General features: G+C 49.0%; 1 protein-coding gene and 1 pseudogene across 4 annotated transcripts in view; one reads left to right on the top strand and one right to left on the bottom strand.

Moving 5' to 3' along the window:
• The window catches only part of Bap60 (Brahma-associated protein 60), a 334,908-nt gene that overhangs the window by 211,488 nt on the left and 108,222 nt on the right, over positions 1–15,198 (bottom strand). The gene's annotated exons all lie outside the window — the stretch shown is intronic.
• On the top strand, positions 2,088–3,655 carry LOC135908157 (uncharacterized; annotated as a pseudogene).

Genomic DNA, 15,198 nt, shown 5'->3' with positions numbered 1-15,198 from the left:
AATTCCTTAATGTGGGCTTTGTAGTAACGAGATTTGGCTGTATGTTGCCCTGAATCTGTTTTGCATCGGAGTCCAACTTGTTTAGGTCACGATAACAGGCACTCCGAAGGTAAGCGGTGGAGGTTGGATGGGATTGATGAATGGCCCACTCTGCCTTCTCGGCGTCAGATGCCATGGGGTCAGCCAGGAGATGAAGCTCCTGCATAGCCCTGCCACATTCAAGCAGAGATTCGTCAGGGTGTTGGGTGCAAGGCTATAGCTAGTGACACATGCGGCACGCATAGTCAGGGGGGAGAAATTCGCTGCAGGCAAGCATCCTAAACCCACTTGGAAAGCATATTTAGCGCCAGCAAACAAGGACGGAAGGGAGACGACACCACAATGCGCTTCTGTCCTTGTTTGCTGGCACTAGATATGCTTTCCAAGTCAGTTTATTAACACGCCCGACAAATGGCAATCCTAAACTCCTCTATCGAACGAGCTTGGTGGCTGACAATTTGGTACCATCAGACTATGTGGGTTGTTAGGCTGTGAGGCAAGCGGTAGTCGGAAAGCGTGGCAACATTGTTGGCTGATCAGGGTAGCTTGCACTTGACATAACCTACCAGCTGTCCTCGTGACAAGGAGAGGCCAGCGAGTGGTTTTGCACCAACAGCGAGGCAGGGAGGCTCCGTTGAGGCACACTGAACATCGAACTGCGCTCGGAACAAAGAAGGGCCAGCAAGCGAGCTCGTGCCTATGGCAGAACAAGTCTGCTCCATGGTGAATTCGTCCAAGAAAGGCGCCCGGGACAAAGAGAGGCCAACGAACAAATTTGTGCCGGCACCTAGGCAAGGTGGCTTCGATACGGCGCATGGGGTACTGAACTGCGCTCAGGATGAAAAGGCGCAAGCAAGCGGGAACAGTACGTTGGAGGGGCTAGCAGGCACCAGCTCCGTGCATGTCTCAAACAGTCGAGGAAACACAAAACTGGCATGGCTAGGACTAGGGTACACATCCAAGCGGTCGACATCACCAAATGGCTGTCCAAAGAAGGTATTGCTCCCAATGGTCGAAAGCAGAGGGCAACCGAGGCGTACGTACCTCATGCAGCAGGTGTCATCCGCATCGAAGGACATTTAAGTCTATAATGAGGGGATCAAGCAGGAACAAGGGCCGTGAAGGGGCCTGCTCGGAAGCCATGCCGAAACTGAGTTGGGCGCCAGTTATGTGGAGATGGGTTTGCCCAAGGCTCACCCTACGAGTGACGTTCAGGGAAGGGCACGACGCTCTTCCATTCCGCAAAGCACAAAGGCGCTAGGCAGAGTTCGTTGACACTCCAACCCGGCAGAGAAAAGGCCCCAGAGTCAGATCTCCAACAAGCATGGGTTTATTCAACCCAGATACAGCACAGTGCAACAGTCACGGCACTTATCGGCAAAAGCTCACCACAAGACAAATTAAGTATGCGTGCCCGCTGCACTAGGGCTAACCGGGTAGCAGTCCACCAAGTGCTAGAACCAGAAGTCGCGGAAGCAAAGGTCCCATCTAACTACCTCGTTGCAGGCCTGTGAGCATCTGCTGCAGCGATCAAGTGCGGAGTGCAAGATAGCTCGGGTGAAGAGGGGCCACCACTTGGAAGGCCAATCAGGGCGCATCCTGGTGACACTTGTTCACGCAGTGACTCGACCCCGAGAGAGAGAGAAGTACAGTTTGCACCGAAAATTAACTCTGGCGTGCTAGATGTGCCCGCCACATTGACATTATGGCGGCGAAAACCGGATATCGAGCTAAACACAGCGCGGGAGCTGAGGGAAGAGGCGTGGGAAAGCACCTCGATCCCGACAAGTGAAATCCTGATAATTTGAAATCTTTTCATTTGAATTGACAGATAATTCAAACTGCTCTGTTGGCACCAGCAAAATCCTATGTATCTGAATAGAGAATGACTCCCATGAGTTCCAACTATACAAACTGCGAATGGTTATTTCGAACAAAATTCTCACTTCCAAGGAATACGCATCGACAAACCTGAGCCAAAGGCGAAGATTCGATGCATCACTAGCTACCGTAATGTCGCCTACCATAAAAGGAATGCACGAGGTAAGATGCATGAGAAGCTGAGACCGAACCAGATCAAGCAGAGTGGCACTATTGAGGCTAGAAAGGTTCTGCTAGTGTCAGGATCAGGCGCCCCTTCCCGAAGCGCCAGAGAAACCAGTTTGGATGCTTGGCGGGATAGTTTGAAGAGGGTGCTGCGCTCCTCTGGAAGGTTTGGCGAGTCACTGACGGAAGCCGAAGGAATGCAGACACAAGTCGTCGCCAGTTTTGCACAGTACGTGCAGCGACGGAGTTTACCTTGTTCCTGCCTTTGTTTATGCTGACACCGTAGTGCCATGGCCTCGTGTGATGCAACGTGCTGAATTTGTGTGACAATGCCTTAAAAAATTAAAGGACATGTTTTGTTCACCTTTGTAAGGGCGATTACAAGTGGTCTATAAAAAAGGTAGCGTTGTTCCACGCTCCACTCAACCCTGTTCGCTTGAAGGAATGGGCAAGGAGCATCAAGAGAGATAACAAAGTGCTGAGTGAAACCTGTGTTGTGTGCTTTCGCCCTTTGACAAGTGATTCATCCAAAGGAAGTTCAAGCACATAATTAATAAACATATGATTGAGCTCGACCGTGAACGTCCGGCGCTTACCGATGACGTCATTCACACAATTTTTACGTATGCACAATCTTGTTTCATATCAAAGAAGAGAACAGAAAAATAACATGGGCAACAACAACACCCTGCCAGCGAAATGACCCTGCTGAAGCCATCAAAACACAGGCCTGCACTGATGAGCAAAGACCATGCCTGTTCGGAGATATCACCATCTGCAGCAAGATCCTGCTGCCATGTGATGCTTTGCGTGGCACACCTGCTCGGAGCCCAGCAATGTCGTTAAACATGTCACTTTTTCGACATCCACAGAAGCAAAATCCTCATATTTGCAGCATGTTTTGGTATAACATTAAGGCGCAAGACTTCTGTGTAAACAACAAGTGCGATGATGTCCAGGCATTAAAGAAGGTCGACTAACTACGACTTTGCCCAGGTGTAGCATTGAGCCTGTCACCGGTGGTCAGTGCGTGCAGTTTGGTTCAGAGCACTTCGCAAAGAACTGCAACGTGACCAGCCCCAATGGAAAGCCCTGTTTGCACTGCAAATATACTAGGAAACTTGTTAAAAACAAATGTGTAGATTGGAAAAAAAGCAAGCAAAGATAAATTTCAAATGTCGCATGGCCAGGAAATCGCTTCAATTGTTCCAAGCAACGAAAAGACTGATGCAGGCACAAAGGAATGTAGTAAACCTTAGAACAATCAACCACAATATTTCTAATGCAACTTTTGATGAAATAATGAAAGGACTTCCTCCGAAGCAACGCCCCGCTGTGAAAGTGTTTTGAGGTGGCCTATAAAAAGTCAATGAGGGGCGCATTGTGTGACAAAACATACGTGTTGGAGCGCATACTCATAGACATGAAAAGTCCCAGGCTTTATGAACATGTAAGGAGGCATGAGACACTTCCCAGCAAGTCCTGCCTGGACAAGCACATGGCTGGACTCAAGAGCTCCTTTGGATTCCATACTGCAGTTTCTGAAAAAGGCCCTGAAAAAGAAAACTGATGAAATGGATGCACGCAGTTGGCGGGGAAGAAGAAGAAGGCACAACACCGGTGGGACGCGCTTCACATCAGCTCCGCAGTTCTTCGATGATTGTGCCGGATTATCACCTTGTGCTCCAAAAATTCTTGCACCAAGTGTTCCGTGTAGTTATCAGGACCACGAGGATACCTGTCTTTGAGGTAGGGGACCATTTTTTGGCACTTTAAGGACAATTGTGTGCTCACCCAAGGCGAGTCGTCGCTAAGCCTAGGCTTGTTTCGCCAACCGCTTGGCCTAGCTGCCACCTCCGCCAAAGGGCGGATGCTGCTGGAACGCACATTATTCCGAATTCTACCTGCATCATGGCCACTCCCATGAGTGTTGAAATAGAGGGGGAGGATATTCACCCCGAAGAAGTCACCAGGAGCCTGGGCTGGCGCTTCGCCGGTGAATACAAATCCCGGCCACGTCAGCGAGACCTAGGTCTACCCAACGCACTTCGATCAAAACCCTCCGGTGCCAGTCATGGACCCGGGAACGCCAAAGATAAGTTAATCAAGGGAGCGCGCATGACTGCATTGCCCCAAGACGATACCAAGATCACAGTGAGACCACGCGTGGGTCTCAATATCAGCAAGGTCGGCCATATGGAAGTTGGCCGGGCCATTTATGCTGCGGCGGGAGTCACCAAAGAAGAATGGATCCGGGACGTCATATGCCCAAATCACCAACAAAAGATCATTGTCATCGGTACTTCAAAGAGAAAATGCTAACTCGTACGTGGGAGTCACCAAGATTGTCGTCCAAGGCAATGAGCGCGAGGTCAGCGACTACGAATCAGCACCCCATGGCATGACCAAGGGAGCCATACGAGGCGTCCCCCTCAGAGACACAGTGCAAGAAATCAACGAGAACATCGTTAATGAATATAATCCCACTGCTCTGGAGGCCAACCGCATCACCAACACGACGTCTGTAGTGACCGCCTTCAATGGATCCAAAGTGCCGAACTACATTAGTTACGATGGCCTGCTCGCCGAATGCTCGTTATGTAGAAAACAGATGTCTGCTATCAGTGCAGTTGCCTGGGTCACCGCATGGACGTTTGCCCGAATCCGACAGACCGGATGTGCCTAGGATACGGTGCTCGTAATCACAATGCACAGCACAAGTGTACCCCCAAGTATGACCTTTGTGGAGGCGAACATTTGACCGCAGACAAGGTGTGCAAAGCTCGCTTCAAGGTCCCGTACGTGGTACAAAAACACCGATGCCAACAACACGTCCGCAGAAACTCCGAATCAACACGTCGGGAGGGAGCAGCTACATCAGGGTACCAGAACTGTTCTTTTTCCAGTGACTGCGGACGAGGGCGGAGCAGCAGCTGCGCCTCAAGGCCGCGCTCAAGAGCGTCGTCGCCGGGTGACGTGGCCGGGAGCAGCTGCAGCGAGCGCCGCCAGGAGTCGCGCTCAAGGTCGAAGACCCGGAGCCATACACCGACGAGTAACGCCACTAAACAGGTGGGCTGGGTAGATAGATTTCATATCGCTCTTAGCAACAAAGATTTCCCTCCCCTTCCAAATCCCCCAAGAAAGATTGCGAGGAATGCATGCAACTCAAAGCGCTTATAGTTAAGCAAAATGAGCAAATCACCACGCTTCTTGAGCAGATGGAGGCATTAGAAAAATCGATAAGCAGCAAGGATGACACAAAACACAAAATTGTCAAAAGGGCCGCTGAGGAGGAACCCCCGGTAGCAGCTATGAAGGCAGAGAAAATTGAATCAAGTCCGTCTGAGGAACCGGTGTGGGCCAAGCCCATTCAAGCCCCCACCGAGATGGTCACACAGCTTGGCAGCGAGATCGGCTTGGTAACGTCCAAGATGGCCAAGTTCAACGCAATAGAAGCTAATGTCAACCAGCTCATACTAACCATTCAGAAAGCTAAAAAGGGAGCCCCGTATAGGAAACCATGTATGGGAAGTAGCCTCACGACTACCAACCTGAACCAAGATGGCGGCCAGGCGCAAAACTAGGAAGGAAGATACGACCTTAGCCCAATGGAACTGTCGAGGAATTAAGGAGGAAATAGGCGAATTACAGCAATACATACTTAATGCGGAACAAAAACCGGATATCCTTGCTATACAAAAAACGAACTCGCGACCTAAACTCCCGGGGTACGTCACATACACCGATCCCAGTAAGAAAAGCACAGCGATCCTAGTCCGAAGCAACATAGCTGTGACGCAGCACATGACCAGCCAGAGAGGGTATGAACACATTCTCTTGGAAATTCACAGCAGAGGCATAGGAAGCAAAGACAACATCTTTATACTCAATACATACAGTTGGCCCTCCAAGAAGAACCTGGACATGGAGGGCACGTTACTTGACAGAAAGGGAGAGGTGGGCAGCCGACCCCTATTGATATTAGGAGATATCAATGCACCTCACTCAATATGGGGCTACAAATTTTGCTCCAAAAGAAGCAGGGTGCTGGCGAACCTCATGGATCAGCACAACCTAGCCCTACTCAACGAACCAGACATTCCCACCCGCATGGGCACAAGTACGACCCGGGACACCACTCCAGACCTTACCCTGCTGAGTGGAACCTTGGACGTGTCATGGCAAAACACGTGCGTGAACCTCGGGTCGGATCACGATATACTCAATATTACGATCAGGGGGCCCGCGTTCAAGTCCCGAATGGGAACAACAAAGATAACTGACTGGAACAAACTCTGAAAAAGGCAAGCAGCCGATGAAGACGAGGATACGAACGGCACCAAACCGTACGGGGAATGGGCTACGGAACAACTCGAGCTGGTAGAGAAATACACCCAGAAAATTGCAACCACACTGCAGACACCCTGTGTGGACGCAAAGCTTGCCCACCTTTGGGAAGCACGACACAGCCTCACCAGACGCTGGAAGGAACAACGACCCAACAAGATACTTCGCAAATGCATCCATGATCTCAACAAGCAAGCCGCTGAATACACGTCCAAGCTGTGCAGAGAGAACTGGCTGAGCATGTGTGATGGACTGCAGGGCACCCTGTTTACCAGGAAAACGCGGTGCTGCCTTCGTCACCTGATCGATCCTCTCGGCAGCAAGAGCGCTACAAATCGTAGCCTCACGTGCACCCTCAACAACTATACTGGGAGTGCCGACAAACCCATCAACGACCTGAAGGCCAAGTACCTGAAAACGAAGAAGGGTGATATCACACCTCCCGACTACGCAGGAGCTACCAATGAAGCATTAGACAAGGCATTCATCCACACCGAGTTGGTCTTGGCAATCTCCGAGAGTAACAGGGGCAGCACGCTGGGACCCGATACCATTACCTACAAGTTGCTCAACAACCTCGAGCACAAGGCCCGCAGAGAGCTGCTCGAGTATATCAACCGGGTCTGGGAGGCTGGCAAACTTCCACAGGAATGGAAAGAGGCAGAAGTCCGCTTCATACCCAAGCCTGGGAAGACAAATCACATCGACAACATGCGACCGATATCCCTCACGTCCTGCGTGGGGAAGGTCATGGAACGTATGGTACTTAAGAGGTTGCAGCGACATCTAGATGCCACTGATCAGATGCCAGAGACAATGCATGGCTTTAGGCAACACCTGGGCACCCAGGATGTTCTCGTACAACTCAACGAGCTGGCAATTAACCGAGCAATGAAGCAGGCGCCACGAGCGATACTAGCACTAGACTTCCAAGGTGCCTTTTTTAACGTCACGCATGAGAGTGTCCTCCGCAACCTACGCAACACGGGTTGTGGAGTGAAAACGTACAGCTACATCCGAGACTTTCTTCGTAACCGAACGGCCAGGATCAGAATAGGAGAGGAGACATCCCAACCAATCTGCATGGGGGATAGAGGAACGCCGCAAGGTTTGGTCCTTTCTCCCCTCGTATTTAACCTGGCTCTCCTGCCATTGGCCAAGCTTCTCGAATCAATAGATAGCCTGGGCCATGCATTATATGCAGACGACATCACCCTCTAGACTGCGAAGGCAGGGTTGGATGGCTGTATGGAAAACACGCTCCAAAAAGCGGCTGACACGGTCAACAGCTATGCGAAGACCTGTGGCCTTTGCTGTTCGCCGCAAAAGTCGGAGCTGACCATAGTCAGACCACGTGCATCAGGGAAACAAGCACAAAACATAGAAATCACTTTGGAAGGGATCCGGATCCTCCCAGTGCCTCAAGTCAGGATCCTGGGCCCCCTGATCCAGGCAGACGGCAAGGCAACAGCCATGATTAGAAAAATCAAGCTCACGTCCAACCAGATCTCGAACACCTTGCGCCTCGTTCAGGCCTTTGTTATTTCACGAATCGTCTACGCAGCACCGTACCTGCAACTCCTCAAGAAGGACGTCTTACAACTTGACGCAATAATCAGGAAAGCCACGAAGCAGGCCCTGGGTTTTCCCATAAATTCATCCACGAGAAAATTACTTCAAATGGCAGTACTAGGCACAGTAGCCGAGCTTGTAGAAGCCCACCTATCCAATCAAAGGGTACGCCTTAGCCAGACCAAGGCGGGCAGAAGCGTCCTCCGCAAGATCGGATGGCAAGAATCGCACTGCATCTGCCACAGCCAATTACCCAAAAAACGGAGTGAGAAGCTGGAATGCAAACTACTACCGCGCAACATGAACCCCACAAGGCATGCCAGACGACATGACGCCTGGGCAAGAGCCATCTCCAGGACCCTGGAGGAAGACGACACTGTCTTATATGCATACGCCTCTCTATCCAAACGCTCCACGAGGACAACAGTCGTGGTCACCAGGCTAGAAAAGCTGGTCACCTGCGCATCAATCAACACTCCGTCCTCAGAGGAAGCAGAAGAAGTGGCGATAGCTCTCGCACTCCTGCAACCTAACATCACCAAGATCGTCACAGACTCGCAAGCTGCATACAAGAACTACAGATCTGACTGGGTGTCCCTTGCGGCACTAAACTCCTCGGAAAAGCTATGCCTCCTAAACAAACAATTGAATTAGTGTGGGTCCCAGCTCACTCCTCAGTTGAGGGCAACGAATATGCTCATCAAGAGGCACGAGCGCTCAACTCCCGGGCCACCAAGGAGGAGGCCAAGGGATGGCAACCCATCACAAGTTACATACAGTCAAATATTACAGGGACAGTAGGAAGACATTCCCGCACCCCATCACTCCTTGACCAGAGCCGAACAAACAATATACAGGCAAATCCAACCAGGATCCTTTCCCCACCCCTGCCTCCAGAACAAAATAAACCCAGAAAGATACAAGAACACATGTCCTCACTGCAATGCACTAGGCACCCTTCAGCACCTCATAGGAGAGTGCAATTTTTCAAAAGAGCCCCCCCACCTATACCCATAACTAACCCCCCTACTATCCCCACCCTTTACGAGCGATGGTAGATCATGCTATCCAGCCCCGCTCTGGAAGACTAGCTCTGACTGATCCACAGGGGCCAGGCGGCCCTGGAAGCATATGGAGCCCGTGAAGAGGGAGCCAGCCTATCAGACGCTTAATGCGTTTAATTTCATAAGGGACCAGTAAAGTTGTTGCACTCTTTCTCTCTCTCTCTCTTGCAGTTGCCACGGTGGCCTCGTCTTCGATGAGATAAAGCTCTCATAAAACATTAGTGCGAAAGCCTCTGGCAAGTTGAGCGGTTTGTGGACCTCGCCCCATTTAGTGAGGACAATGATCCAACAGTGAGTGACCATGGACTCGTCATAATCTACCAGCCCTTTCAGGTTAAGTGGCTCAGTTCAACACATAATTTGTCGACTCCGTTACCTGGCAAACAGATCTTGAAGTGGACTTTAAATTTAATTGCATAACAGAAACTGTTCTTTTTGTAGGAAAGTGGACCCAGATCCTTGGTGTTCTTGCTGCCAAGGGCAATGTCAAAGCTGCTGTTTTGTCGAAAATTCTTGCAGAGGCCACAATATTGTCCGAGAGGTCTGGCCTCTTTGTTCACTACTGGAACAGTGACGGTTTGACAGCTGTTTGGCATCAAAGGTAGGCAAGTTAAGTCCCAACACTTGTACTTAATCTTCTATTGCTTGCTGAGCTGCTCTCATTACCATTCTCTTTACTTCCTCAGCTTCCATGAAGGAAATAACATGCAAAGTCCCAGTCCCCTATCCCGTTGACCCAGGAAGGAGCCTCCATTTTATTTCAAATTTTATGCACTTGGTTAAATGTGTACAGAATGCTTTTGTAACTAAAGGTGCACAAATTCCAAGTGGTCATGCCAATGCAAATGTAATCAAAGAAACCTGGAAGGAGGACATGGATTCACTAACTCTTAAACTAATGCCGCACATTACCCACTCACACATTCATCCAAATGCATTTGAAAATATACTCGTGAACTTAACCTTCCAGCTATTTAGCGAGGAGGTACTAAAGAGGATTTTTTTCTGTAAAGATCATCTGGACAGGCACTTTAGGACAACTGAGCCGACAAGAGCTTGTGAAGCTTATGGAAAAGTTAATATTTGTATTGACTTCAAGAATACCATCTAAAGGCCTTCGACCCAACTCGCCAAGTGCAAAGTTTCTTGAATTCATTGCATTCCTTGCAGAATGAGAAGATTATGCTGCCAAGCATGGTGGCAGATCTCTTAGCCCAGGAACTGCACATAGACTGCGTGTGACCACAAAAAGCACACAGTCCCTTTTAGACTACTTAAGTAGCTCACCAGGCTACAAGTGCTTGTTAAAGGCTGATCTTAGGCAAGACAAGATAGAAAATATGTTCGGTGTCGTAAGGCAATCATTTGGTTATAACGACCATCCTTCCCCTGAACAGTTTTTAATTATAATAAACAGCCTGTCATTCTACAGTCTGACAAGGCCTCCTAAAAATGGGAACTCACCATGAGACTTTGTAACTACACTCATAAAGCCATCTGAAGTTGGAAAACGAAAGGCTGACCGCCTAACAGAAATTATTGATGAGCTCTTGGATGCAATTCGGAGTGTGCAGAATCCATACACAAGGCAAGCAGTTGGATCATGACAACTATGTCGAAAAGCACAGTGGCAGTAGGTTAGTATATTACATAGCTGGCTATGTTGTCAGAAAACCTTTAAAAGATTTCCGTGTCCAGAGTGTGCCTCTTGCCTTTGTATTTTGCCGCTACAGGCAGAACATTATAGAAATTCCATATTAACAAGACAGTTTGATCATGGGGGCTTGACCTACCCTTCCAAAGCTGTTGAAGAGCTTGTTTCTAAAGTTGAGGACACATTTACTGTGTATTTCAGCAGGAATTGGGTTCACGCTGAAAGCATGGTCTGCTTTTTGCATTTTCCTCAGGAAGCGAAGCTTAAAGAAGTGGGGTGCATTGAGCACGGGTGGAGTTTATTGATAACAAACATAACTATAAGTTCTATGCACCGACGAGGCTGCGATTCTTTGATATGGCAAAGAAAACAGAATAGAACACACAGAGGGAAAAGCAGAAGCTCCTGAAAATGAGTCGACACCAGTAGAACGACAGTTGCGAAAGTGCTCCCGGCTTTTGCACTTCGTTGATCAATAAAAAAACAAACACTTAAAACGTAGGTTTTGAATGTGCTCATCATACAGTGTTTTCGTAGACCAGCGTGCAATTTGGTCAAGCTGCAATAAACAATCTGCAAAAGATCAACAGAATGCATTCAATTTCCTCCTTTCACATTTGTGGGCTAATTTGCGCCGCTTCTCCCGTAGAAAAAAAAAGGGGACTCTGTATTATTACGGTTGCTTGCATAGCTCTCATCACTCTGGTAAAAATGTCAGAGCAACAGAGACAAAGACACAGAAACACATGGCAAGCTCTCACTTTTGTTTCATCTCAGTTGCACTGATGTTTGAACCAGCTATGGGCCAACTCGCTCAAAACAGATTTATTTCATCGCTTGTCGCGATTAGCATGCTCACTAATTTTGTAAGGTTGACGGGACCTCACAGGCAATTGCATGCCTGTTTTCTGAACTTGCAAACAGTGGCAACCGGTGGGAGAAAATCAAAACGGGAGAAAATCGCCTCTAGTGAATGTGGTGTTGCCTTAGAAACGTGCCATAGAAAGTTATTGGCCTCGAGCTCCACCACTGGAAAAGCTGGCGCCACCGTCGGCGTGACGTGCTAGGAGGGATCACGTGGACATAGCGGCCGCGTCGGCTGCTTCGGGCGCGCCGAAGCGAACTGAAAACGAGTTTAAATTCCCTCGTACGCTGCGGTCCTCATTTAGTGGTGAAATTTTCCTGCTTCGAGTGTCTCCTTTACAAGGCTTGAAAGCACTACAATAGGTAGTGGCTGCCTTTGAAGGCGCGCAACATGGTAGGCTACTGCTCGGTGCCGCAGGGCCGGACGCACATAACGGAGGCCGGTGTCAGCCTTATCCACACGTAGCCGCAGGACAAGAAGCTGCGTGAAGCTTGGCTTGCGAAACATAAAACCGGCAAACAGTCATCGGCTACCACTCAGGTATGCAGCAAGCACAGACGTGAGGAAGACTTCTGCTACGGCGCACGGCCTGCGATGTTCTGAAAACGCGCACTGAGACGCTCGCCCGAGTCTGCTGCCCGACTAATGTCATGACGGTTTGGTCTATGAACTTGCCGATGCTATAGATACTGGCAAGCTCAGTGGAGTGGACAGGCAGCGGTAAGAAGCACATTTAAGAAAAGCATGGCATATGGTCATGTTTGTGTTATGAATTAATGCACTGGATTACAAAAAAGGAGCAGCGGGAAATTGCACGCTGAGAACACCGATAAACATACGGTGCGATGCAACTCGAGAAATAGTATTGAAAGGTCAAAGAATTTAGAAGAAAAAAAAGATTGAATCGTCGTGACGGCACATCACAGTTCCCGTAGGCGTCGAAGTCTCTACAATGAAATTATTTTTGAACAGCTCTGATAGCACCTACGCAACAATAGTTGGTTGTATACTGTCAAATGCTCATATTCTGCGGCCTAAAGCTCATGGCACGGTGCGAAAACACGCGGGCGGAGAAAACGAAACAGTGCGCGGACAAGCTTTCATACGCGCAGTCGGTCGCTGCGAATCTGCGCGATCGCTGCATTGAGGCTTCGTTCTATTACACTCCATTTAGTTATACAAACGCTATAAGAACATATTTCACATAGTTTGCTCTCAGCGCTTACCTACCTTTCAGGCAAGAAGCCGGTTTGGGATACTCCATCGCGGCGACCGCGAGCAGTGGCGTTCACTGTACGTATTCGGTAAAGAGATAGCGTCTGTAAACGATTGTGTGCTTTCAGTTTGCCCAAGATTATTATTTAGACAGTAAGAAACTTCTCTCGTTTCAAAAGTACTTACAGAAATGTCCAGGAGAGCTCGCGCGTGGTGTTTTCAGTGAGCGCAGACAGCAAAACCTATGAGGAGCGCGCCACGTGATCCCTCATACTATGCTAACGAGACGCTTCCGATAGATGGCGACTCTGTAACTCCTCGCCTCCAATACTGCGGTGTATATCGGTAATTATGACCATGTAACTTACAGAAGTCGCAGTTTCACGAGTAGCGAAGTACGTTTCCGCTACATTTCTTCTGCGCTCTGCGCACACGCAGAGCCATCTTGCGGCAAACAGAGAAGGCCCCCTCCTCACAATGTGCGGTGCTGCCCCGACACGTGGCGCGCCACTCGCCCCATGATCGCATCTGCCTTCATGGCGCGTCGGGGCCCGGCTATCTGTGCCAATTGCGACGCTTGGCTGGTGTAGCACGTTTGAGTAGGCGGCACGAACGGGGTGCAATAGCTCTATCGCATTCTACTCTTGAAGGCGAAGCTTAAGCGCCCTCCAATTTTTTTTGAAAGAATGGGTGCACGTTAGAATTGGGTCAATATGGGTATTTGAATAGCAAAATTATAGTTGGCCATGAGCTTGCTCTTAATGGTAAAAGCATGGCCTAGTTACTAGGCTTGTGCAAGTATTCGAGCACTTCAAATATTCTAACGAATATTACAGCATTCGAATTTGCTTCAACCCGAATTTAAGATTTCCGATATTTCGAAGTATTCAGGGTGAACAAATATCAAAACTGCCATTCAAGTACTATCAGGAGTTTCAGTTTCGTTAGGCAAGCCACAGTGCCATTGACATCAGGCCTACATCTTGACTACATGTGGAACCAAGACAAGCCAAGCCACATTCAGAGCGTTGTCGCAGCCATCACGCGCGCATGTTTGTCAAGGTAGTAAAGGCTCCCTTCATTGTTTGTTTGGCTACCGTGTGGCACGCATGCAGTGAGCAGGTGTTGATCACACTGCGCGGTTGAAATTCAGTGTGCATCAGTTGCTTCAATTAGTCAAGTGGCGTGGCCAATGCATCCATGGGTGCCAACCCAATATGGTACTTTTTTGTGAAGGTCCTGACGCGAGGCCAGGAAGCTCAGTGTCTCAAATGCCATGCTATTCTGAAGATGCCAACAGGGTCTACGACGACTCTGGCAACGCATTTAAAGAGGCACCCTCATGTATTCATGGCATACAAAAAAGAATGTTGTGCCCAGAAAAGCATGAAGTCTAAGGAAAAAACCAGTATAAAAACCCAAATGACAAGAGGAGAGGTTCCCACCACGAGTGGTCGTTGTGGTGTGAACATTGTTGTTGGTCCAGTTGTTGTGGTGTGAATCTCTCCTCTAGTCCTTTGTGTTTTTTGACTGGCTTTTTCCTTCAACTATGCACCAACTGGCCCGGATTTCAACCCTTCCGTGAAGTCTACTGCTGTCGCTCAGTCTGACGTGCAACAGCCATCAGTAGCTGACCGTTTCAATCGGAAGCTGATACATACAGCGCCAAAGGCACAAGTAATGACAAAGGCTATTGCTGGATTCATAGTGCACAGGATGCATTCTTACAGTGTTGTTGAGGAGCCGGCCTTTGTGGCCATTATGAACGCTGCTATTCCCGAGTATGTTGTGCCGTCACGAACAACGTTTTCCAGAGCAATAATTCTGGAGCTCTACTCTTCAAAGAAGCAAAACTTGATAAGTAGCCTTCAGGCGGTGATTGACAGTGGAGTAGAGGCAATTACAATAATGACAGACAGTTAGACATCACGTGCTAATGAAAGCTACTTGTCGGTAACATGCCGCGTCATGGACAGCTCATTTCAACTGCATGTGCACGCACTGGCATGTACAGAAATGGCAGACGCTCACACAGCCGGAAACTTGGTGCTTTCTGAAAAGCGTGATGGAGCAGTGGGCACTTCCCGATCCAGGTACTGTGCCAGTGTACACTGTTACACTGTACAATTTCACTGCTGCAATTACTCAGTCGCCTTGGATAGGCATAAAATGTTTCGAGCACACACCGCAGTTGTGCATGAGTGATGTCAAGCAGGATGTACCTGGATTTTCCCAACTGTGCACGAAGGCCAGGGCTATCGTTGTCCGCTATAAGAGAAGCTCAAAGGCTCGAGTGCGCCTTATGGATGTACAAAGGGAATTGCAGCTGAATGCCCTGGAAATGGTACAAGATGTTCCGATGAGTTGGAATAGCGAGCATCATATGATGACTAGGT

The sequence above is a fragment of the Dermacentor albipictus genome, chromosome 1 (genome assembly GCF_038994185.2).
Source record: "Dermacentor albipictus isolate Rhodes 1998 colony chromosome 1, USDA_Dalb.pri_finalv2, whole genome shotgun sequence".
NCBI lineage: Eukaryota > Metazoa > Arthropoda > Arachnida > Ixodida > Ixodidae > Dermacentor > Dermacentor albipictus.
Note: the sequence above shows the minus strand (reverse complement) of the source record. Positions and strands in the feature narration are given on the sequence as shown.